General features: G+C 42.3%; 1 protein-coding gene and 1 non-coding gene across 9 annotated transcripts in view; one reads left to right on the top strand and one right to left on the bottom strand.

Annotated features, from left to right (window-relative positions):
* The window catches only part of HECW1 (HECT, C2 and WW domain containing E3 ubiquitin protein ligase 1), a 445,382-nt gene that overhangs the window by 325,060 nt on the left and 93,600 nt on the right, over window positions 1-26,722 (bottom strand). The window lies entirely within an intron of this gene.
* Window positions 25,690-25,794, top strand: LOC112440538 (U6 spliceosomal RNA). The gene has a single exon (XR_003028576.1). It is a non-coding gene; the product is annotated as a U6 spliceosomal RNA (small nuclear RNA).

Raw genomic sequence — 26,722 nt, forward strand, 5'->3', positions numbered from 1 at the left:
GGAAGGAGAGGCATCCAGGAAAATCTATCATCGACCTACTAAATGGACCGCACCACCACCTTTTCCAATTACATATTTTTCCACTGGATAATATTTTAAGATTCTACAGACACACGAGTGTCTAAGACATTGAAAAGCAAACAGCAGCATCTTTCAACATAAATATATTAAAGCCCATAGGCATGCACTGACTTGGATATATGCGACTGTCTGTGGTCAACTCTTGTCTTTACCATAATAGAATCTAAAAAGTCCTGGAGACTAAATAAATTATGTTAGTTGGTGATAGGATATGGAGGGCTAATAAGGCAAGAAAAATTATAATATCCAAATTGTGATTTTTTTAGTAACTGTTGTTTCTACATTGAATATATATGAAAACATTAAGAGTTTCCAGATGTGATATTGAACATAGAAATAGAGGTTCTGGGAGATAGTATCAACCAGCTAGGGAGAAGGAGAGAAGTTAGATTTTGGATCCAGTCTCTATATGTCAGTCAAAGGAGAATATGTGCCTGCTGAGAACTATGAGCCAGAGGGGCACTCATCTCCACAACTCTGAAAACTGGGTCTCTACAACTAAACACAGTAATCAGAATATTAAAAAGCATGAGTGTCATGAAACAATGTTCCATGAATATTTTTATGTTTTTGGTGTTAATGATTTCTGAGCAAAGGCACATGGGTTAAAGGACGATTATTGGCCACCCTAAAGATAGAGACTTCTGGAGAAATATAAAGTCTTCTCTCTTCTGGAGATGGTGAAAGCCTAGAGTCCTTTGCCTCCTCTCCCCAGAGAGGATTATTTTACATTCCAGAGTGGAGGTCTGGCTTTGGCCAATTAAATGTGATGTTCACTGTAAGCAAGAAGTTTTAAGAGGTATCATGAGTTTCACCATCCCTCTTGCTACTGTCCCCTTTCCCGCAAGAACATCATGTTCAGTTCTAGATTGGGCTATGCCTTCAGCCTACACTTCAGAAGCACATCTGAGCCCAAACCACAAGGGGAAGGAAAGCTGCAGCTGACCCACAGCCAAATGTGATGTGAGTGAGAAATAAGCCTTTGTTGTGGAAGCCACTGAGATTGTATGGGTATTTATTTCACAGCATAACCAGCAAAAGCAAGCTAATGCAGTTGCACAGCCAGCCTCCATTTCTACTCCTCTTCTGAATTAAATTCCACTGCTCGGGGCAAGATGTCATGTCCTGATTCTTTTATGCCACCAGCACTTGGCTTTTCCCTAAATTGACCTACTTTGAAGGAGGGTTCTTATAGTTCACCAGTGGAGGACAGGTTCTGGCACAAACAGAGACTTATAAGGTTGCATTGAAGGGTGTCTTTCTTCTTTCCTGTGGCCCATTCAAACTATCCCAATCAACCAGGTCCTCTACTTTTTATTTTTGTATTTGCTGGTTTCTTTCTTTCATTGAAATTCCAAGCTCTTTCCTTACAATCAGTTTTCTCCAATTACTGTCAACTCTGGGATCAAATTCCTCCAAGAGGTTCCTTTTTTTTTTTTTTTTTTTTTTGAGACGGAGTCTCGCTCTGTCGCCCAGGCTGGAGTGCAGTGGTGGGATCTCAGCTCACTGCAAGCTCCGCCTCCCAGGTTCACGCCATTCTCCTGCCTTAGCCTCCCGAGTAGCTGGGACTACAGGCACCCGCCACCACGCCTGGCTAATTTTTTTTTTGTATTTTTAGTAGAGACGGGGTTTCACCGTGTTAGCCAGGATGGTCTCAATCTCCTGACCTCGTGATCCGCCCACCTCGGCCTCCCAAAGTGCTGGGATTACAGGTGTGAGCCACCGCACCCGGCCCCAAGAGGTTCTTATGTCAGAATACATTTTGTGTGCCCTCCTCAATGCTGCCACCGGGACTTGGTTCCTGCTGACAACAGCTGAGGATCTATGTTACTGGTACAAGCCCACAGCTGAATTCCTATATCTTCACCCCAAGCATTGAAAACCAGGGGAAGTATGTCTCTGGCACCATCCAAGGTCTACATAGTCTCCTTGAATCTACTATCTTGGGTCCTTTTCAATCTCTTTAGCTGGCAAGCAGTGAGTCTCCATGAAGGCACTAAGTTCCCTAACTGGCATCCAATAGTTTGAGGAATTCTAAGGTGGAACATGATTTTAATGGTAGCACACTGAGCAAAGCAGATAACATGCCTTGGTGGAAATCAATTCAGTGAATCCACGTCATGTGAAAACACCAACAGGGATGCTTTCAGATTTGTAAATGCCCAGAAAAAAAGACTTACATTCAAGGGGCTGTGATGGGAGGGACATATGATTCCCAGCTGTGGAAAGGACAGAAGAGCAGAGGGAGGTAGAGAAGCCCCAGTTCAAGTCTCATTCTGCTACTTTCTGGCTGTGGGATCTTACGGAAGTTAGTTAGCCTCTCTAAATGTTAGTTTCTTACTTGTCAATGAGAATTAGAATTCTATCTACTTCATAGTGCTGTCAACAGATTTTGGAGGGAAAATAAATGCAGAGGACTAAAGAATAGCACCAGACACATAGCATCTATTCCCTACAGAACAGACAGAGGAGTCAGTGTTGAAAAAGGCATGTCAAACTCAGGAGCTGGAGGGCCCTGATGATGTGCTAATGCTTGGAAGAGCTGCAACCAACAGTCCCTTTCTGCTTTATTTTTTTTAAATCTTGGCATACTTTCAGACTTACAGAGAAGTTGTATGAATATGACAATGAATTCCCTAATATATTTCACGCAGATTCTCCAAATGTTCACATTTTGCTGTTTGTTTTTCCTTTGTCTCTCTGTATGTGAGAGACATATAATTTATATACGTATACATATTTATACATACATATGTGTCATGTTTTTCTGAACCATTCAAGAGTAATCTGTTGACAGGATGCTCCCATACTCCTAAATACTATGATGCATATTTCCTAAAAACAAGACATTCTTTTATATACCTATGGTACAATTATAAAAATCAGGATATTAATCTCAACATGGTCCTATTATCTAATCTACAGACCTTATTCAGATCTCATCAATGTTCTCAATAATGTCCTTTGTGAAAAAGAAAAATCCAAGATGCAAGATCTTGTGTTATATTCAGTTCAGTTGTCTTCTTTGTATTTAATGACACTGGTTGTTTTTATTTATTTATTTTTGAGACAGAGTCTCTCTCTGTCACCCAGGCTGGAGTACAGTGGTGCGATCTTGGCTCATTGCAACCTCTGCCTCCAGGGTTCAAGTGATTCTCTGGCCTCAGCCTCCTGAGTAGCTAGGACTATAGGTACCCGCCACCATGCCCAGCTAATTTTTTGTATTTTTAGTAGAGATGGAGTTTCACCATGTTGGCCAGGCTGGTCTCAAACTCCTGACCTCAAGCAATCCTCCCGCCTCGGTCTCCCAAAGTGCTGGGATTACAGGCGTGAGCCACTGTGCCCAGCCCACTGATGGTTTTTAAGGGTATAGGCTAGTTACTTTGTACAATACTGCCCACTTTAAATTTGCCCGATGTTTCCTTGTGATAAGAGTCAGGCTCTGACTTCAGCAGGAGCCACAGAAGCCACGATGAACCCTCAATGCCCTGTAACAGGAGGTATTAGGCTGGTGCAAAAGTTATCGTGGTTTTTCCCATCAAAAGTATGGCAAAAAAGACCCACAATTACTTTTGCACCAACCCAATACAAGCTGCACTGATGATGGCAACTCTTGGTTAAGGTGCTATCTGTCAGATTTCTCCACTGTAAAGTCACTATTTTATCCTTTGTAAATAATAAGTATCTTGTGGAGAGACACTCGGAAATTACATAAATATACTGTTACTTCTCAAAATTTCACCCATTTCCTTTACCATCCATTAATTAGTTTTGCTTGAATCAGAGGCCTCTTTATTTATTTATAGCCCATTAATTTTTTTTTTAACTTTTATTTTAGGTTCAGGTGTACCTGTGCAGATTTGTTGTACAGGCAAACTTGTGTCACAGGGGATTGTGGTACAGATTATTTCATCACCCAGGTACTAAACCTAGTACCCAACAGTTATCTTTTCTGCTCCCCTCCCTCCTCCCACTCTCCACCCTCAAGTAGACCCCAGTGTCTGTTGTTCCCTTCTTATGTGTTCATGAGTTCTCATCATTTAGCTCCCACTTATAAGTGAGAACATGCTGTCTTTGGTTTTTTTCTGTTCCTGTGTTAGTTTGCTAATGATAACGGCAGAGGTCTCTTTTTAAACAGAGTTTTGAATTCTATCGTTTAAGAAATATTTTCCATGGCAATGGATCTTATGAGACTCATCAAAGCCATTATGGTGTAAAGCATCTCTCCAAAAAAATGAACTCCTATTTGGTGTCAGCTGATTGCAAAGACTTCAACATAGGGAAGGAGGAGAGCTCAACACTGGAAATATATCTAATTTACCAGAAAGCGAATACAAATTAAATGTCTCTTGACCTTAAGGTACAGCAGCTATCTCACATCTGGTTTAAACATAGCATTAATTGTTCTTCCTTTTTATTACAAAAATAATTCATTCGTACTGTGGAAAATCTGAAACCTATAAAAAGCAGAAAACAGAAGAAAAAAAGACACTCATGACGCAGAATCTACCACTGTTAACCAATTTGGTAGATTCCTTGTTGTCATTTGTTTTTCCTTTTCTTTTGTCTTAAGACATATTGTATACGCAATTTTATATTCCAATTTTAATAACTGGAATTCATTGAAAATTCTAAGATAGTTTCATAAATTTTAATGGATGCCTTTTATAAACATACTACCATTTAGTTTTTTGATACCATTTTGGACACATAGATTGTTTATATTTTTGCTATTAAATAATCGTGGAGAAGCATCTTTGCACACACACAAAATGTGTACTGCATTTTGCTTCATTTGTGTAAGAAATATTATGGCCTGAATGAGCATAGCTGAGTGAAAGGCTATGAATACATAGCCAAGTGAACTTACAAAAGGGCCTAATTTATACCCAACTGGTGATCCATGCAAGTGTTCTTCTCCCCCAAACTCAACAACACTGAGTGTTCCCATAGTTCTTTGCATCTCCTGAATGTACATTTTCAACCTTCTCTTAGCCAATTTATATTGCCCTGTTGTGAGCTGTCTGATCTTGTTCTTTAAAGCCTTATCTACTCAAGCTTGCTATTATTTTTTACTTAAGTATATGAACTCTGTGAATTCTAAAATATCAAGCTGCTTTTTTTTTATTTTTATTTTGTAGAGATGAGGTCTCTGTATGTTGCCCAGGCTGGTCTTGAACTCCTAGACTCAAGTGATTCCCCTGCCTTGGCCTCCCAAAGTGCTGGGATTACAGGCGTGAGCCACTGTGCCTGGCCTACAAGATTTTGTCTAACATACTTGTTGCAAATATTTTCCCTGGGTGTTATTTGCTTTTTAATTTTGTGTATCTGGCTGTTAATGGAAGATTTCCAATTTTATGTGTTAAAATTATTCTTTCTGGTTCCTCCTAACACTTTAATTTTGGAAAGCCCTACTTACTCACCCTTCCCAGCCAGATAGAGGTAAACATTATTTCTACACCCATCTAGCATGTGATAGCACTATTTTGAAAACATCAGCTCTTAGATCCATTTGTAATTTATTTGGGTGCATGTGAATAACCTACTTCTTCCTTACTGGTAACCTGCTTCCCCCTTATCATGTATCAGATTTTTCTGTGTGCCAGAATTTACTCTGAGTTGTGCAGTTTCATGGATGTATTGCTTTTTCTGTAGTCAGGATCACATTTTGTTCATTATGGTAGCTTTAAAATACAGTCGTATTAATCTTATTTCATTCCTCTTCTTTGCCCTCTTGAAATGTACCTCTTCTGGACTATTCATTATTTCAGAATATTTTAAAATAATGTTAATAATTTCAAGTAAGAAAAAATGTCAATTAACAGAAAAATAGAGGATATTTTATTAATAATATCATAAACTATATATGAATTAACATAAAATGTAACTTTACAATATTCAGTGTTCTCATGAAAGAACATGGCATATTGGTAGATTAACTTAAATCTTTTATGTTTCTTAGTAAAGTTTTGTACTTTTATTACATACTTTCTGCACTTAGTGATTAAAGTATGGATAGTTTATATTTTCATTATCATTGAAAATCAGATGCTTTTTAAATGACTTAAATTTTATATTTGAATACTGTTAGCTTTGTAAACTTATAGTAATTCAAATAACTAGATATTTTCCTTACACTTTACAGGTATAAACTCACACCCCTAAAAAAAATGACCATTTGTTCTCCTTAAAATAGCCATCCCTGTAGCTTTTGCTTTACATATTATTTCAGTAGCCTGAACTTCAAGATCAATGTTAAATAATCACTAAAAACAGTGGTCAATTTCATATTGTTTCTGTCAGTGACAGGAATGCATTTAACATAAAGCAGGACACTGGGCATTAAATAATGAAATAATTAATGTTAATAATGAGACATTAATGAGAGAGGCATTGACTTCTGGATTATATTGTCTAGATGAATATATTCTTTTAATATGTCATTTTGCTAAAAATAATGGCAACCATGGTCATCCAAATATGACAGGCAGTTTTCATGACGTTGTGACAGCCGTGAAAATGTAGTGCTTAGATTTTGGATGGCTGGAGATGGCCCCTGTCCTGTGTTCCGGAGCCCCCACACGCAGGCCATCCTCTGCAGGCTGCCCTGACCAATGACTGAACACAGCAGGGATGCAGAGGGCGCCCATGTGCGGGAGACGCCAGGCTCTTCGGAGGGCAGCATTTTAGAAATGATGTTGCTGCCTGGGGGCTTCTGCTCCACCCTCCTCCCTTGCACTCTCTTTCAGGAGGGTCAGGCCCTTGCAGCTCCCTGGCCTTTTCCCCTCACAGGCTCTTTCCTCACCCATCTCCTGCATGTCCAGTCCCACCCTGACACCCGCTTCGTCAAGGATCTGGAACGACACAGACCCTAATGGTTTGGTCTGTGAATAGAAAAGCCAGGCTGCTTTACTGTCCTTTTCGACCTGTCAGTTGAGTGACAATGTTATTTTGAAATCTCTTACTTCCACGAGATGAAAAAAGTAAAGCATTTAGACAGTGAATTATTAGTAACAAGCGCTGGAGGGCACTTACATGTGGCAGAGCCCCTTTCCTGATACCATCACGTGATCCTCAACATCATCACCCCACTGGGGAGGCAGGGTAGATATTCCTGACTTCATTTTAAGACAAACCAATCAATAATAGAAGTCTCAGGTTGTTTAAAGGATATGAGCAAAATTACGGAAATAAGAAGGACAGAGTCAAGGCTAGAGTTTATATCATTTGAACTTTTATCAAAATTTTTTCCATTTTAACCCCGATGTTCCAAACCTAAATTCATATAAAGCATGATATTATTATTTGGTTTACAAAAGCACATATGGTATTTAGTGGCATTTTGAATTTTCATGTAGGCATCTAAAAATAATAAGATGCAAATCCAAATCAAAGGTCTATTCAACTGGCCAGGCATGGTGACACCTATAATCCCAGTACTTTGGGAGGCCAAAGCGGGAGGATTGCTTGAGTCCAGGAGATCGAGACCAGCCTGGGCAACATACTGTGACCTCGTATCTACTAAAAATTAAAAAAAAGTTAGCTGAGTTGGTGGCATGTGCCTGTGGTCCCAGCTACTCAGGAGGCTGAGGCAGGATGATCAGTCGAAGCTGCAGACAGCTGCGATCATACTACTGCATTCCAGCCTCGGTGACATAGTGAGACCCTGTCCCAAAAAAAAAAAAGATCTATTCAGTTAATAATCATGGCATCCTATGTAGGTTCTATATTGATCTCATAGAAAATCAGCAGCATTTTCTATCATTATTCATTGTTTTTAATAATTTTTTGGTAGCATGAATAGTTTCATAATCATAATTTTAAAAGTTCCTTACATTATAGGAATAAAATTCTTATTTGGGATACCTACCTACATTAATATAGGCATCTCGGGTTTTCTGGTTTAATCTTTCTATAATATTTCCTTGATGTATATTCCAAAATTTATTTATCTGTTCTCCTACAGATGAGCATTTAGGTTGTTTCCAGTTTTTTTATTTTGCTATTTCAAGCAAATCGCTTTCTTACCTACAACTGGTTATACATATGAGTGGTTTCCCCAGGGTATGCACAAGCCCAGGTCTCTTGGTGCAGTAAGTCAGCCCATCCTCCACTTTGCTAGGTGGGGCCTTCGTGCTCACCAAAGGGAAGGGAAGAGTTGATTCTCCCACCATCTGTGCAGTTCACCTATTTTTACACTCTTTCCAGTACTTGCTATCGCCAGCCTTCTTTGTTTTTAACTCGATGGTTGTAAAATAATTTAAGTCTCCAGTCATGGCTTCAACCATGAAAAACAGTCCAGCCACCATTTGATAGCTGGGTGAGTCCCTCGATCTGGCTCAGTCCATCTCCAGGATCTCCAGGCCCCTGACAAACCTCCAATGTGTCACCTGCCATCTTCCCCCACACCTTTGCTACAGGATTTACCTGCCACCAATCTAATCATGTCATTTCTTTGCTCAAAACACTCAATAGGCCCCCAATTGCCTGCAGGATGAATACAAACTCACCAGCACAGCAAACAGCCTGAAAAGCTGGCCTCATCCCTGCCCTTTTTCCAGGCCTCTCCCAGCCACTCCCTCCACTACACCCACGTCCCTCCTGCTGTCCAGCAATCCCAGAGACACTTCCTACGTGGGTCCTTTTTCTTTCTTTGTTTGGTTTTCATTTGAGACAAGGCCTTACTCTATCATCCAGGCAGTGGTGCAATCACGGCTCACTGCAGCCTCAACCTCCTGGGCTCAGGTGATCCTCTCACTTCAGCTTACTGAGTAGCTGGGATGACAGGCGTGTGCCACCATGGCCGGCTAACTTTTTATTTTCTGTAGAGCCAGGGTCTTGCCATGTTGCCCAGGCTGGTCTGGAACTCCTGGGCTCAAGCAATTGCCCACCTCAGCATCTCAAAGTGCTGTGATTACAGGCGTGAGCCACTGCGCTTGGCCTTACCTGTGCCCCTTTTCACATGGCACAGTCTTTGTTAAAGGTGCATTCTTTTTCTTTGCTTGGGACTCCCATTCTGCACAAGTACGAATGCCACATCCCTGAACTCAGCTAGGTTGTGAGTGTCCCCCTGGGCTCCCAGGGCATCTGATTTTGAGCTACAAGTACACGGATCATTTTGTATTGTGCTTGTTTGTACATCAGTGCCTCCACTAGGCTATGAACTTAGAGATGCAGGGATAATGTCTTACTGATATTCCCCAAGTCCTGGCATGGGCCTGGTAAGCACTGGGTGAGAAATGCATGATGTTTTACATTAAATGCAGTTCGATGTTCTTTGGAATAGCAAATACATCTATTCATTCATTTTATGTGCCTTTTCTAGATGACAGAAGACAGCAGTGACTAAAATAATCAAAGCTCTTTTTTCCACAGTCACAGAGCTTACATTCTAGAGTGAGAAGACAGGCAACGAATAAAACTAATGGAGTCCTGTAGTATAGTAGAAAGTGATGTGAACTCTGGGGACAATGATACATGAATGTGGGAGCGGGAAGAGGGGATGGGAGGCTGTTGAAAGGGTTGAATCTCAGAAGGGGCAATCAAAGGAGAGAGAAGATGGCATTTTTGCAGATTTGAAGGAGGGAAGAAGTGAGACCTGGGGATTCGCAGCCAGGGTAGGGGAGCTTTCAGGCAGAGAGAATGGCACAGGCAAAGGCCCTGAGGCAGGAGTGGCCAGAGCGGAGACCCAGCAGGAAGGGCAGAGAGGCAGAGTGAGAGGTAAGGAGACAGCACATTAGGTGGCACCTTGTAAGTCACAGCAAGGACTCTGATTCTGCTCCCAAGGAATAGGAAACCACTGATGGGATTTGAACAGAGAAGTGACACAACTTGACATATTTTTTTTTTTTTGAGACGGAGTTTTGCTCTTGTTGCCCAAGCTGGAGTGGAATGGTGCAATCTCAGCTCGCTTCAACTTCCACCTCCCAGGTTCAAGCGATTCTCCTGCCTTGGCCTCCCGAGTAGTTGGCATTACAGGTGTGCATCACCACGCCTGGCTAATTTTTTGTATTTTTAGTAGAAATGGGGTTTCACCATGTTAGCCAGGCTCGTCTGGAACTCCTGACCTCAGGTGATCTGCCCGCCTCAGCCTCCCAAAGTGTTGGGATTACAGGCGTGAGCCATGGCGCCTGGCCTTGACACATGTTTTAATGGGCTGTGGATATACTGAAGGTGACCAAGAGCAAGCACAAGAGACAGATTAGGAGCCTTTGCAATAGGTCTGGTGAGAAATAGTGGTGGTCTGAACCAGGATGGTGGTGAGAAGCTGTTGTTGGATTCTAGATATATCTTGATGATAAAAGCAAAGGATCTGCTGCTAAATTGAATGTGGAGCAGGATAGAAAGAGAAGGATGACTTCATTTTTTAACCTGAGTGAACTGGAAGAATAGATTGGCCACGAACTAAGATGAGGAAGTAGTCAGGGGAGGTTTGGAGAAGAAAAACAAGAGTTTGGTTTCGGACATTTTCTGTTTGAAATGCTTCTTAGACATCCAAGTGGTGATAGAAAAACAAGTCTGGCATTCAAGAAGGAGATGTGGGATGGAAATGAAAATTTATGTCACCAGTGCACAGGTGAAATAGGTCATAAGACGGGATGGGATGACCAGGGCAGGGAGTGGAGACAGGAGAGAAGATCACAGCCCTGAGCCCTGAGACGGCCCAATGGTAAGAGCTCAGGGAAAGGAGGAGCCTGCAAAGGAAACAGGCATCCACATGGTGGGGGAAGGTCACCTGTGACCATGGGAAGATAGACTGAATGCTACAAATCTCACACATGTCAGGTTTCCAGACTAATTGAATAATTTGAAACTCCTGTGTTAGCAAGCTTCCCCCTACTGAACTTGGCTCTCTATGGAAGAAGAACAGTATCTTTAGACTCTAATTCAGCAGTAGCAGCTGAAGAAAATATGATCAAAAGATCTCACCCCAGAAAGATGCATTGTACATTTCTTGTGCTCTTCCTCAAGGCACTTCAATCCTCTTCAGAGTCAACATTTTGAAAACATCTGATCCTAGATTAGAAAGGCCCCAAATGCAATCCCTCTTATACAAAGTACCTTCTGGACATAGAACAGTCCATAATCTTTCAAAGATTGTTTGCATAATCTTTGAAAGATGTGCAAAATACAGAGATGGAACCAGATTTTATTGGAAGGAAAGCTGACTTGGTTCATGAGTATTCGGCTTCTTATTTTCAGAGCAAAAAAACCCCAGGTTCTCTGAATGGATCCAGGCTATTTCCTTGTGATTTGCAATGCTTACCTCAGTGGTTTTCCTGGAGAGCTTTACTAAGTACCGAAGCCTGGGTTCCAACCCCAGAAATTCTGACCTAATTGCTCTGAGATTCTAATGTGCCAAGACAGTTGAGGAACGCTGGCCTAGAGGAACTTTTAAACCTTAACGTCCATATGAATGGCCTGCAGATCTTGTTAAAATGCAGATTCTGATTCAGTAGGTCTGAGACTAAGCATTTTTATTGAGCTACCAGGTGAGGACACTCTGGTCTAAGGACTACATTTTGAGTAACGAGGATCTGCATCTCATAATCGTCTCTGCAACAGTCATTTGGCATTGCCACCTATGATGATAAAATGCAATCAGCTCAACAATTAAAAACTAATCCTGCTGGGTGCAGTGGCTCACGCCTGTAATCCCAGCACTTTGGAAGGCCAAAGCAGGCAGATTGCGAGATCGACACCATCCTGGCTAATACGGTGAAACCCTGTCTCTACTAAAAATACAAAAAATTAGCCGGGCGTGGTGGTGGGCACCTGTAGTCCCAGCTACTCGGGAGGCTGAGGCAGGAGAATGACATGAACCCAGGAGGCGGAGCTTGCAGTAAGCCGAGATCGTGCCACTGCACTCCAGCCTGGGCAACAGGCTGTCCCAAAAAAAAAAAAAAAAAAAAAAAAAACCTAATCCTTCTGACATTTAGTTTAGCAAATACTTACTGAGCACTTAGTGCACAAGGCTTAGCATTAGAGGCTTTAAGAGATAAGGAGATTTAAAAATTTGTGGTTCTGACTAGGGTTAGGAAAGGTAAATAGGCTTCATTTCAATTATCTTCTCTGATTGATTGGTACATATTTCATCCTTGGCCTAAAGAGATCAAAATATAAAATGACCCTGGAAACACAGTGTCAGAAACCACAGGATCTCCCTAATCCTCTAGATGTGGTGCCAGGTACCATCACATTCTTCTAGTGTATGTGAAATGGGACCCCTGGCAACTGTTGACTCACAGCTGCCTACCTAAACTCTCTTAGCTCTAAAGCCCAGGTCATTAACCCTACTAACTGATAAGGGATCCAAGTAACAAAAGTAATATGTACTGTCCCCTTACCAAATAGTACTCAAGGTGCTTCCAGGTCACTAGAAGAAAGATTCTTTAAAACATTCATCAAGCCCACAGTGTCTTGCAGAGGTAGGCACTAAATGCTGAGCCCAAATGGTCCCTCTCCAGCAGTAGGAGTCATGATCATGAATATGCATTTCTAATGGCTTCCTTCTGTGACACCAGCCACACATGGTCTGCACAGGGAGGCCTGTGAATTTCTGGCCCAGCCCTGCCCATTTTTAGAGCCAAGGGGCACCATAATGGAAAGCTCACAAGAAACTGGTCTCCCTTCTCTCCTTTGTTCCAGGGCAGGCCATGGGGGTGGAAGGGATTGGTGGCTGCCCTAAACCTACTATCTGGTTGCCAGGCCCAGGCACCAACACGTCAACATTTTCTTTAATGTACCTGCTCAGCCAAAAATGATTAGGATTCCTGTGTCCTAGAGTTTGGCTGGACTTTGTTTCCAATTCCTGGGAGGTAGCCTCTAAATCCTTGGAATTTCTTGGATGATAGTAGTGCCTTTGTTATTCACAGCAGGCTCTAATAGTTTATGCTAGAGCTGGTGGGCTCCTAGTTAGCTTATGCCTAAGAGATGACTTAGGATGAGGGCTGTGATTACAGTGTTGTGTCTCTGAGTCACGTGACATCAGCCTGATCTCTGGAGAGGAGCTAGTGATTGAGGTCAGCCACATGGCCAATGATTCAGTCAACTATGCCTTCATATGAAACTCCAGTAACAACTCTGGACGTGAAGACTCAGGCGAGCGTCCCTACTGGCAATACTCTGTGCTGGGAGGGTAATGCATCCTGACCCCGCAGGGAGAGGACACAGGAAGCGTTGCATTCTAGGTGCTCCCAGACCTCACCCTATGCAGCTCTTCTTTTGGCAGGTTCTGATTTGTCTCCTTTTGCTATAATAAAACTGTAATAATAAGTATACCACTTTCCTGTGTTCTGAAAGTTATTCTAGTAAATTAGCAAACCTAAGGGGTACTGGGAACTCCTAAATTTGCAGCCAGCTGGTAGAAGTGTAGGTGGCCTGGGGCCCATGGCCTTGTGGCAGTGTGTGGGGGACCGTGTTGACTTGCGAAGTCTGGCCCAGCACCAGGTAGTTGGTGTCAGAACTCACTGCAGGAGCCTTCCTCAGTTTCCCCAGCAGCACCGCACTGGAGGGCTGGCCCAGCTGACTGAGACTGTGTCCATTTCCTGCCCACAAAAGAACCTTTTGTGGTAGTAAGGGAGGATACCACCCCTTGTATTGTCTTATGCCCAATTTCTGCCTCCAAAGAAAGAAGAAGTAAAAACTAAAAGGCAGAAATGAAATCCACAAGCAGACAGCCCTGTACCACACCCTGGGCTGGTAATTAAAGATCGACCCCTGACTTAATCAATTATGTTATCTACAGATTACAGACATTGTATAGAAAAGCACTGTGAAAATCCCTGTCCTGTTCTGTTCTGTTCTATTCTAATTATCGGTGCATGCAGCCCCCAGTCACATACCCACTGCTTGCTCAATAGATCATGACCCTCTCACACACACCCCCTTAGAGTTGTAAGCCCTTTAAAGGGACAGGAATTGCTCACTTGGAGAGCTCGGTTGTTGGAGACAGGAGTCTTGCCGAAGCTCCCAGCTGAATAAAGACCTTCCTTCTTTAGCTCGGTATCCGAGGGGTTTTGTCTGCTGCTTGTCCTGTTACAGTAGAAGTTATTAAGAAATTATTTTAGGCAGACAGAGAGGAAAAGGGGTCCTTGGAAAGTTTTCGTTTTTGAAGCAGCTCCAGAAACATTTCTTGTCCAGCAGGAAAGCCCTGGGTCTTAGAGCCTAGCTGGCAACCTTTGATATGCAAATGCAGGCCATTAGAAACCGGGTCCACCCAACATGGCGATTCCCACTGTTGTCCTCTTGCCCTTGCCCCTACATGTGCCTGGCAACATGGCCACTCCCACATATCCCCACATGTGTAGAACATCATGGCGCCCTGTATTTGCATACTAAAAGGCTAGAGTGGGAAGGCTAGTTTTTTTCGCAGGCTACATGAATGACACGCCTGGTCAAACCAATCCCCTGAGCCCTATGCAAATCAGACACCACCTCCTCCAGCCTGTTTATATACCTGGCTGGTGTTCCCCACAGATGAGTTCCCTCTCTTGGCTCCCCGGCACTGCTCTCTCTGTCTCTGTACAGGGGAGCTTCTTCCTTCTTTCTTCTTCTTTCTTGTCTATTAAACTCTCCGCTCCTTAAAACCACTCCACGTGTGTCCATATCATTTTATCTAAATCACGTGAGATAAGAGCCCTCATGTTCCTCCACTCATTGTATCACTTTCTCTATACACCTTCCAATCCTGGCTGGGGACTTGCTCCAAATTAACGAACCTCTTAAACCATGACATGCTCTTTTCCCTTGGGCTTTGTTCATCAAGAACTATCAATCCAGAAGATGAGGGTGGCTTTATCAGCCCATGAGTAAAACGCCCTAGGTATAAATGTTGCCCAAAGCCAGCTTTGCTGTGCTTTCCAAGACACTGTGATCTATGCTGCTGGTCACAGGCACACTGTGGCCAGGTTCATTCCCTCTGCCCTGCCATACCCCATTCCTTGCTTCCTTCCCTTCTCCACCAAAATGTGTTATCAGGACCCAGTTGCTTCTAAGACAAAGATGTGCATCCAAGATGTGATATCCTAAACCACTGCTGTGTTCAGATCCATGATATGTCTTGTCCTCTTGTTTGGAAAAAAATACCCTGAGCTCTAAGAGGTTCAGATGAGCAGGTTCTCAAGGTGACCCAGTGCTGCTGCAGGAGAAAGCAGTGAGGCCTCCTGCCTCCTCTCACCTCCCCTTGGATCATATTGCTGCTCAGGAATAACAATTCAATCCGTGATCTAAATATATCTTACACTGAATGGCCCAGCATTGTGGTATTGATTTTTTAAGTTAAAAATACAAGATGAACTATCAGTTTTCACCTACAAAATCCTGTTTCTAAAGCTTCAAAATCCTTTTTGACACAGACTTTGTTGGGCCATTTACACAGCTCTCCTCCAAAGGGGAATCTAAAACTCTTCCTAATACCTAGCTGGTGCTGTGCCCCCATTCCCTCTAGTGGACCCCACAGGCCTCCCTGGGAGGCTTTTCTTCGAGGAAATCCTGCACTCTCCAGCCCCAGAAGGATCGGGTGCTGGTGGCCAGGCTTGTGCTAGATAACACTGCTCTTGGGCCAGAGATGGACATGGCACCCAAAGGAGCTAATTAATCAGATGCTCAGTGACCAAAAATAGTTCCTTTCCTGATAATTCTGAAAGACATGAGTGGTGGGTGTTAATTCTTTGAAGTCCTCCAAACCATACGCTAAGAGCTGTGTAAGGACATGGCCAAGAAATAGGATACAGTTCAGAAAGAGAAGAGGAGTGATGCCTAAGCCCCTCATCATTTTGCAAGTAAAGCTGTCTGTTGTATAATCTTATTACACTGATCCTTTTCTCCTCTTCCCCCTTTTACGGTCATTTGAAATTAGCTCAGGTAGGTTTCACTTCCTTGCAATCAGTGATTCTGGAGGGAGTGAGACATTCCCTGCTTTTGAGGGTACCCTAATTCATCTACAAATGAAAAGCAGCAACAGTATCTCTCATTAATTTGATATAGATATTCAACTATAATCCAACACCTACCCTAGTTACCAGAACTCATGCACTTGAAGTAGAGAGAAACATGTTTCTTATTTCTTATCTGTATTCCCAGAAAGGGACTTCATTTAGCTGGAAGCCAAAGTGTATTTTACATAGCTAACTGAGACTCAATTTTAATTTACAGTAGTGGGTTCAGGGTCAGAACTCAAGCATAAAGTGCCTATGCAGCAAAATATGAAGAGATGAGAAAGGTAAGTGAGTGTTTAAATTTATTCCAGTATTAAAAAATTTTATTAGATAAAGGGCTCGCTTTTTTCATGTACTCCGTAATAAGTTGCTGTCATTAAAATGTGTGCCTAGCCTAGGGATGGGACACAAACAGGAGAGTGTGATCAGAGAAGGAGCTATTAAAATGGTATCCGAAAGCACTCTAATGCTGCCACTATGATCAGACTGTGAGCCATAGAACCCTTGACAGCTGGTCCCTCTGGTGCAAGGATGCTTTAAGATTACACTGCAGCTGGGAGTGGTGGCTCACGCCTGTAATCCCAGCACTTTAGGAGGCTGAGATGGGAGGATCACTTGAGGCCAGGGGTTCGAGGCCAGCCTGGGCAACATGGTGAAACCCTGTCTTTACTAAAAATACAAAAATTAGCCGGGCATGGTCGTGGGTGCCTGTAATCCCAACTACTTGGGAGGCTGAAGCAGGAGAATCACTTGAACCTGGAAGGCAGAGGTTGCAGTGAGCTGAGTTCACGTCACTGTACTCCAGCCTGGGGGAAAGAACAAGACTCTCAGAAAAAAAAAAAAATTACACTGCATTTGCCACACTGCTAAAGGGAAGCAGGATGTGGGCTAGTGGAGACTTTTGTCCCTGGGGCTAACATGGCATCTGGGGAGCAGTACCAGGCAACATCTTCAGCTTACCATGATCCAGGAAAGAGAAAAACTCAGTGGTGCTGATGGCTAAGGTGGATGGACTGCCTTCTGCCACAGCAGAAACCTTTAAGGCATTAAAAACCTGCTTCGGCTGGCATGCGGTGGCACACACCTGTAATCCCAGCACTTTGGGAGGCTGAGGTGGGCGGATCATGAGGTCAGGAGTTTGAGATCAGCCTGGCCAATATGGTGAAAGCTTGTCTCTCCTAAAAATACAAAACTTAGCTGGGCATGGTGGCGCACACCTGTAGTCCCAGCTACTCAGGAGGCTGAGGCTGAAAAATCACTTGAACCCAGAAGGCGAAGGTTGCAGTGAGCCCAGATTGCACCACAGCACTCCAGCCTGGGTGACAGAGCAAGACTCTGTCTCAAAAAAACAAAAACAAAAACAAACAAACAAACAAAAACCTGCTTCATCTCACCAGACTCAGCTTTCATCTTATAAAACTAAGACCATATAAAATGACAGACAGAATAGGAATTCTGTCTTCTACCTGACTCAGGGCCAGAGACTACTTCCATAAACTGTACAACATCTCTCCGTCATGGGGTCAGACAGTTTGAAGAAACTACAGTGGTCTCTGTCTGCCCCACTCCTCTGCCTGGTCTCTGAACACTGGCCCTATACGTCCTTGGAGACACAGCAGTGACCAGAACAAAGCTACAGAGGGAGGCACAGACATGGCAGAGGATGTTGACCTAACTCCTTCAGCATTTGACACATCAATTTAATAAAATATAACAGTATACAGGGACTCTGATTTAAATAATATCAGTTAAGTAGATGTCTTTCAAGATCTTTACAATCAAAGAATAGACTGTTTTCTAATATCCATGGACCATTTACCAAAAATTGATTATACAAGGGCCTCAAAGAAAACCTTGATAAATTATGAAATGCATAAAGAGTGGTGATAACATTTTCTCACTGCAAAGCAACTAGGATAGATATTGTATTAATAATACAACTTTGAAGTTTAAAAATACCTTAACCATTTGTTAACGATTTAACCTTTGGTTAAAAAGGAATTTTAAATTGCAATTACATACTGCTCAGAAATGAAAGACAATGAGAATGCCACAAAAGGAATACAAATAAAATTATGTGCAACAGTGGAATCCATAGCATTACGTAGGATTGCCGTCTAGCCAGCACTGGCTGGGTCAGCCATGCTGAACCATGTTAGGACAGGGCAACGCTTCTGTGAGGATTGGAAAACAGCACTGCTTTCAGCCTCTCTGGGGACAACCGACCCTTGCAAGGTGCAGCAGCTAAAGGGTTAATGCGGGCACAGCAAGGGCTCTCCAGGAGTCCCAAGGGCAGTGTGCATTCTGATTAGGCGGTGCCTATACAGTCACTGGTAATTAAATATTGTATAGTTTAGCTGCTATTGTTAGTAAACAAGAAGAATGTAAATCAAGAACCTGAAAATTCAATCCTTACATTTTTAAAAATCAGGATAAAAAGAACAAAGCAAACCCAAGGAGAGCAGGAAGAGTAAGTGAATAAATACCCAAAAGGTGTAGGCTACCTTGCACCTGCCTCTTCTGTCCCACTTTGCTCTTCCTGCCCTGGGTCCTGGGACGCTGACTGGGAGGAGGCATTCATGGGCCCCCTCACCCGCTGCCTCCCAGCTGGGTTCAGCCAATGTGGAACACACAGAAGACTGGAGGGAGGGAGAAGTGCAAGGTCAGAACATGCCCCCACATGGTTCCCTCACTGTGGGCTGTGAGCTGGCCCCTCTCTGGGGGTTCCTCCTTCTTCTGGGCTAGTGCCCGTGCCCACCTGCATCTGCTCATGCCTGCCCAGCCACCCTGCCGTCTCCTGTGCTCTGCCCATGCCTTGGTCAACAGTCCTTTTATGAAATGCTCCTTAAATTAGGCACCTTGAGTTTGCCATAATTTCCTGATTGGATCCTGACTGACATAGTAACGATCACCACCACCACCACCACCACAGAACAATAAAAACCAAACAAAACAGGGGCAGGGGAAAGTAGCGTTGCCATCTAAATTAAACAGCTATTTTTTTGACAAGGATATATAGATGCATATACACAGACACACACATGAAACTCTAGTTTGTCTAGTTTTTTGTACCTATTACTCAGAAAAGTTATTTGAATATATATTTGAATGTATTATTTCCTAAGTTATTTATTATGATATTTATATTACTCTAGTTCTTTAGATGGCATTCTTTTATTCTTTAAAAGCTGTTTTCCCTATCAAGGACAGTTATAATCTCCTTTCACATTTCTAATATTGTTTATTTGCTTTATTTTCTCTAATTTTACATGTATGTACATCCATGTATAAAAACAAAAAAAGTATTTGAAAAAATGAAAAATAACTATAAAAATTAGAGAGAAATATATATGAAAAACTAGAAAAACTATAGAAATACATATGTGTATTTCAATTAGAAAAGAAAAACTAGAGGGAAAAAGCAAGTAAACAATACCAGTAATATAGAAGATTACAATCACCACCAGTAGGGAAAACAGCTTTTAAAGAATTAAAATAAAGGTCTCTAAAGGTCTAATATAATAAATTCCAAAATCCTGATGAAATGCTTAATTTCCTGAAAAAATACATACTGATTTGATCACATAGAAACTTTATACCTTTTGTTTTTCTCATTGCAATCATATTCCCATTCTAAGTCCCCAACAAAATTTCTTCCTAATGCTATAGCTATTTATGATGTAAAGTCTTTTATTAATTATATCATTCTTTTCTGTGATAAAAATATGTATAAAGATTTAAATTTAATTTTTAAAAAAATTATTGGCCGGGCGCAGTGGCTCACGCCTGTAATCCCAGCACTTTTGGAGGCTGAGGCGGGTGGATCACGAGGTCAGGAGATCGAGACCATCCTAGCTAACACGGTGAAACCCCATCTCTACTAAAAATACAAAAAATTAGCTGGGCATGGTGGCGGGCGCCTGTAGTCCCAGCTACTCAGGAGGCTGAGGCAGGAGAATGGTGTGAACCCGGAAGGTGGAGCTTGCAGTGAGCCGAGATCACGCCACTACACTCCAGCCTGGGCGACAGAGCGAGACTCCGTCTCAAAAAAAAAAAAAAAATTCTTATGATCACCAGCTCTAAGTGTTAAACCATTTCTTCCAGGTTGAGTAATCAATTAGTATTGTTAGAGTTATCATCAGTAGTATACAGATGATCCAAACAAAATAAGCACATGTCATTTATGATAAAGTCTCTTATCATGAAATCATCTTTAATGATTTACAAGTCAATAACTCAATCAAGTCAGTCCTGCTTCAGTTTGATGAACGTAAAAAATTTGAAAACACCTCACTTGGGGCAAGATTTGTTACCCAGTCCCAGAGTCATGCACTTTCTGGGAAGTATATAAAAAAGACTTATCACGCCTTATCAGGTGATGGAGAATTACACCTGCTATTCTTTCACCGAGAAATACATAGATTAACTCATGAAAAGGCAAGAAAATTGACATATTACTAATTTCATTACTCTTTTACTGATATAATATTGTAATAATATGATTTAATCTTAGCTCATGCTTTAAATATACTTTTGTCATAATCTTAGAGCTACAGATTTAGTCGTTCTATTTGTGGAAAATATCTACCATATAATATAAATGGCAAAGCCAGTCCTCTTTGTCAAACCAACTAGCCAAATAAGATCTTTTTCAGAAAAATGTCTGACTTCATTTTAAAATCCAGATAAATGCGTTAATGTACATTTTAAAGAATATTAGAAATATGACTGGAAATAAAGTAAAAGATGCAATTTGTAAGTTAGAGTACTTAGACATTCCAGTAAGATTAAAATAATGAAGATCTAATATATTTATCCATTTTAAAGTAAGTTCTATAAACAAGATAATAAATCATTCTCATTACTTAATTTGCTATAGTGCAATGTAATTTGCAGCTAAAATTACCAGTTACTTAAGAAGAGTGCAGCATAATAGCCTTGGCCTCCCTTCTGTAATTGTGTGCATATGATTTGGTTTTGAGGAACAGTTAAATGAGTCTCATGTATAAATACCAGAAATAACTCCAATAGTCTTATTAAACATAATTATAACATAATTTATATATTTTAAAAAGTGAAAAGAATATTTTGCTAAAAATTATCAGTCTACCAGCTAGTATATAATTTTGTTTAGTATTAATAGCAGGAAAAAATTATTGAATGTTTTATAAGATGGCAAATGACTGTAAATAAAGAGTGTATGATCTGATTTGATAAACCAGATTTTGACTACCTTAATTAATAACACAACCCTAATCTGAGAGAGATTGGGTAAAAGTTTTATTCATGCATTTCATTTAATAGCCTTGAAAATGTTGATAGTTCAGGAAACATCACAACTGTGTTTACAAGAATCAATAGCAAAAATCTCTTTGAAGAGACTGTTCTCTTAGCTGAGGGATGAGTGCTGAGGACAGGTGTAAAGAAATGCTTACATTGAAATATGGGTAGGGGTTGTTTCCAATATTCAGTCTTTCTTACAGTGCTCTCTTTGCCTTGTTCTCCTGTAAGTCTCCCTTAAGAACTCCTTGCATAGTAGACAGGCAGAGGTAAAGTCATTAAAATGAAACTTGTCATTACTCCACATACCATACATCTGAAGAACTCCAAACATCACAAACATGCAGGACAAAGCATCCCCTTCTAACACCACCCTTTATTCTTAACTGAGGTGTATAAGGCAGAAACAGAAGGGAAGCTCAAAGGGTTTATGATGTCTTGATTTATTATTTTGAGAAAGGTTTTGCCTTTGTTCAATATCCTCAAAGTTTTATGCTATGTGGGTAATGCACAGGTAAAATTTGAGGGAGGCAAGGGGGAACGCCCCCCTTTTGTGAAGGGTTATTATGAACACAGGTTTATTCTAGCAGGTCAATTTTAGAAAAGAATAGATAGAAGTTGAGGTTTTGAGGACAGGATTCCATAGAATCTCCATGCTTGAGTCCCCCTTGGAAAGTCTTTCACCCCTGGGAATCATGCCCTCTGGTGGGTGGGAGGACACTGTCCCATGAGACTGTGAGTTCCCTGAGGACAGAGATGATCAGTCCTAACTCTCCCTGCATCCCTAGCATCCACAGGGTGCCCGCACGGAGCATTCACACTTGGATACTTACAGAACCGTTTCATTCATTCACGGAGGAGAAAGGTGATGTGTCAGATGGAACTTAAACAATGGGAACTGCCTGAATAAGCCAAAAGCAGTTTTATTTACATAAAATGGTAAAGGTTGGATTTTTCATCCCGATATTTAGCCTACCTGCCTCCATACTGAGAGACAGGACTAGCTGGATTTCCTAGACTGACTAAGAATCCCTAAACCTAGCTGGGAAGGTGACCACATCCACCTCTAAACACAGGGCTTGCAACTTAGCTCACACCCGACTAATGAGAGAGCTCACTAAAATGCTAATTAGGCAAAAATAGGAGGTAAAGAAATAGCCAATCACCTATCGCCTGAGAGCACAGCAGGAGGGACAATACAATGACCGGGATATAAACCCAGGCATTCCAGCCGGCATCGGCTACCCTCTTTGGGTCCCCTCCTTTTGTATGGGAGCTCTGTTTTCACTCTATTAAATCTTGCAAGTGCACACTCTTCTGGTCCGTGTTTGTCACGGCTGGACCTGAGCTTTCACTCGCCGTCAACCATTGATATTTACCGCCATTGCAGACCCACTACTGACTTCCACCCCTCTGGATCTGGCAGGGTGTCTGCTGTGCTCCTGATCCAGTGAGGCGCCCATTGCTGCTCTGGATTGGGCTAAAGGCTTGCCATTGTTCCTGCTTGGCTAAGTGCCCGGGTTTGTCCTAATTGAGCTGAACACTAGTCACTGGGTTCCATGGTTCTCTTCCGTGACCCAAGGCTTCTAATAGAGCTATAACACTCACTGCATGGCTCCAGATTCCATTCCTTGGAATCCATGAGGCCAAGAACCCCAGGTTAGAGAACACGAGGCTTGCAGCCATCTTGGAAGCGGCCCAACACCATCTTGGGAGCTCTGGGAGCAAGGACGCCCTGTAACAATACCACACACACACACACACACACACACACACACACACTCACACACACTCACACACACACACTCACTTCTACTTGATCCTTCTTGAGTCTTCTATCAGTGGCCCAGGCATGCAAAAATCCTGTCTCAGGATGACCTGAGCCCCTCTTAATGATGTTCTACCAGAGCCACCCAGGGCCTCATACTCTGCAAGTTTTCCTATTCTCACCTCATCACAATGCACCTTTTCAATGACCTATCTCCACAATAAGTTCTTTTTGGGCAGTGACAATAGATACATCAACTTCTATGAAACCCCTCCAGTTAAGAGAGTCCTTGGTCAGCAAGGTCTCCCCATCCAGGCAGTGGGACAAGCTGCAGGGATCCTTCTGTGGGAAGGAAGGGCCTGCACTCAGACCCCACATACAGCTGGGTCCGCTCAGGCCAGGAAACTGCCAGTCCCCGGCTGTTGACTTAAAACCATCAAGAGCAGTAGATTTTAAGTTTCTCTCAACTCTGTCCCACCTTCGCTTTGGAGAAGAGCCCAAAGTTCAGAGTGGTGGCTGTGTTCCTTTGGTTAAAGTTCCACTCTGACATATTGAGTACCTCACCTTAAGTAGAGGTGCTGTGGGACTGGGCATGGCAGATGACCTCGGGGTGAACGCCAATGCCCGGCCTGTCTTGTGATTTGCTCTATTAATGCTCCCTTCACTCTTCTGGAATGCCCGCCTCTCATTTTGCTTCAGGTCCTTCCTGCCAGCATTCAGATATGTCCACTCTTCTCCACATTCTTCTCACTCAAATAACCAATTTTCTTTTCTCCTTCCCAGCACTTGTGGAAAGACATTGATACTCCAGGCTTCGCATCTGTACGTCTCCATCAAATCTTACCCAGTTGTAGCCTGGCTGCAAAATCACTCTCCAACTGAAACTTTTTCACAGTGAAAAAAAATGGGCAAGGAGGCTCTTTCTTGCAAATTCTAATCTCTTTGAGACAGGAGAGAGAGAGAAGCTCCCTTGTAAATTTGACAGTGCTTTACAGAGGAGACAGGAGCTGCGAGATACCCCTGAGAAATAAAATAATAGTCATTGGCCTGAAAAAGACAGAGAACCGGATCCAGAGTGAGAGGCTCAGGAAGCAGAGTGATGCCTGGTGCCTGCAGAGTGTCACACACCCGCAGGCCCTGGCTGAGGACACTTGCCTGCGAGGCATCATCAGCTCTGGCTCTGATCAGCAGGAGCAACAGGGGACAGGGGAGCATGGGTCTTCAGGGGGCCAGCGTGCCGTATGTGGTCTTGCCTGGAAACCATTTACCACGATGGCGATCATGGGCAAGATTGTGAGGGGCTCAGTGGGTCTGATGCCACTGTTAACGCTGGCTTCATAAAACAATTTGGGGCCTCACACCACAGGGCAAGCTGAGCTGGCATGAAAGGCTGCCCGCCTCCCACTCCTAACCCTGCCCTACCTGCCTCAAATACATAAAAATGCTAAATAAGAGGTAATGCTTTGTGCATATAGCCAAGTTCAATATCAAAAGAGGTGCCAGGAATGAAGCAAAATCTTCTAAAAGCCAGGGTGACTTGGCTAAAATGGAAGCCAGAGGCAGGCACAGGTATTTCAGAGCCAGATCCGGGCCTCAGCCTCCAAGAGTGTGTGGCTTCTGATGCTCTTGCAGGGAGATGAATCCAGACCTCCGGTTCCATGCTGGAAGCCAGACACCTTGGAGGGCTGGCTTGTTGCTTCGGTGGAAAGAAACAGCACTGACCACCAGCCCTGGGAAACGGTGGCTCCAAAGAGGTTAAGAGGGATCAGAATTGCCTAAGAGGAGCATGTCCTAGACCTAAACCACCAATGAGAATGAAGCCAGAACTCACACTGTGTGGGTAGTAAAGAGACACACATTTGCTTCCCCAGCTGAAAACTGACACAAAAAATTACCCTAAACTGCTGAATCCTACAAGGCCCAGAAGAGATGAATGTGAGCTCTCCCCTGGAGATACTGCCAGGCCCAGACCCTGGGGACTCTCAGTGATAGAAAACTACCAGGAGAGGCAGCAGGTGAAAGACCGGGAGACTTTAACCCCAATAACTCAGGATAATAAAACAGCTGAAGAGAACACTTAAAATAAGAATGTCACCTTTCATTGTTTCGAGGTAAAGGAAGATGTGGGAGTCATAAGACAGTAACAGGACCCTGTGGGAAAAGACCAAGTTGATTTGCAAAAGAAGCAAAGGAATTCTACAATGAAACGTCTAGCCATTGAAATAGAGAAATCAATAGAAGGTTGAAAGAGCAGACTTCAGAGAATTAGTCTATTGGAAAAAAGATTTGAGAAAATCACTCAGATGTCACATGAAGAGGTAAAGATCTGGAAAATATGAGGGTTTCAATAATAGGGAAGAGAAATGAAAATGTCCATTATCTGTTAACAGGAGCTCCAGAAACAGAAAAAGAAAATGGGAGAGGAGCGATGTTTGAAGGGATGATGGTGAAGTTTCCAGATATAAAGAAAAATGGAATTTCTAATTGAGGCAACATCACAACTCCTACTCAGAATGAATTAAATAAATCTACACAAAGGTACAGCTTAGTAAATCTGCAGACCATAAAAAGACAACTACTTTAATTACCAAGAGAAGAAAGATTATCTCAAAAGTAATGGCAGTGTTCATTTCTGCAACACACCTGCCAGAATTGGAACAGTAAGAGAAGATAAGCATGGCTCCTGCACGAGATGACAAGCCCAACTGTGAAGCATTCCATGCTTTTTAAAGTACAATAAGCCAGGAATAGCAAGTTAGGCACCATATGTTCTCATTCATACCTGGAAACTAAAAATGTTGATCTCATAGAGGTTAAAAGTAGAGCAGAGGATACTAGAAGCTGACAAGGGAAGGGGGAGGGAAGGATAGGGAGAGGTATGTTAAAAGACATAAAATTTCAGCTAGACAAGAGGGATCAGTTCTAGGTTCTATAGCATGGTAAGATGACTACAATTAACAGTAATATATTATATAGTTTCAAATAGCTATTAAATAGAAGGAGGGTATTGAATGTTTCCAAGACAAAGAAATGATGAATGTTTGAGATGGCAAATATGCTAATTACCTTGATTGCATCACTATCCATCACTTTGTACACCACGAATGTACAATATTATTTGTCAATTTAAAAATAGAATTTTAGGCGGCGTGCGGTGGCTCACATCTGTAATCCCAGCACTTTGGTGGCTGAGGTGGGCAGAGCACTTGAGGTCAAGAATTCGAGACCAGCCTGGCCAACATGGTGAAACCCCGTCTTTACTTAAAATACAAAAATTAGCCAGGCATGGTGGCATGCACCTGTAATCCCAGCTAGTCTGTAGGCTGAGGCAGGATAATTGCTTGAACCCAGGAGACGGAGGTTGCAGTGAGCTGAGATCGCACCACTGGACTCCAGCCTGGGCGACAGAGCAAGACTCTGCCTCAAAAATAAAAAAATAAAAATTTAAAAGGTAATGGCAATTAGGCAAAAGCACCTTCTTACAAAGCAGCAAAGGACTTCGGAAGATAATGCAATAATATATTCAAAATGCCAAGTGAAAATACAACAGCTATCCTAGAATTATATATTTAGCAAGTCTGTCATTCAACAATAAAGGTTAACTCAGCTATAACAAAGACCGAGAGAGTTTTTCATTCTAAATAGCTTAAAGATT

This window comes from Pan paniscus, chromosome 6 (assembly GCF_029289425.2).
Source record: "Pan paniscus chromosome 6, NHGRI_mPanPan1-v2.0_pri, whole genome shotgun sequence".
Taxonomy (NCBI): domain Eukaryota; kingdom Metazoa; phylum Chordata; class Mammalia; order Primates; family Hominidae; genus Pan; species Pan paniscus.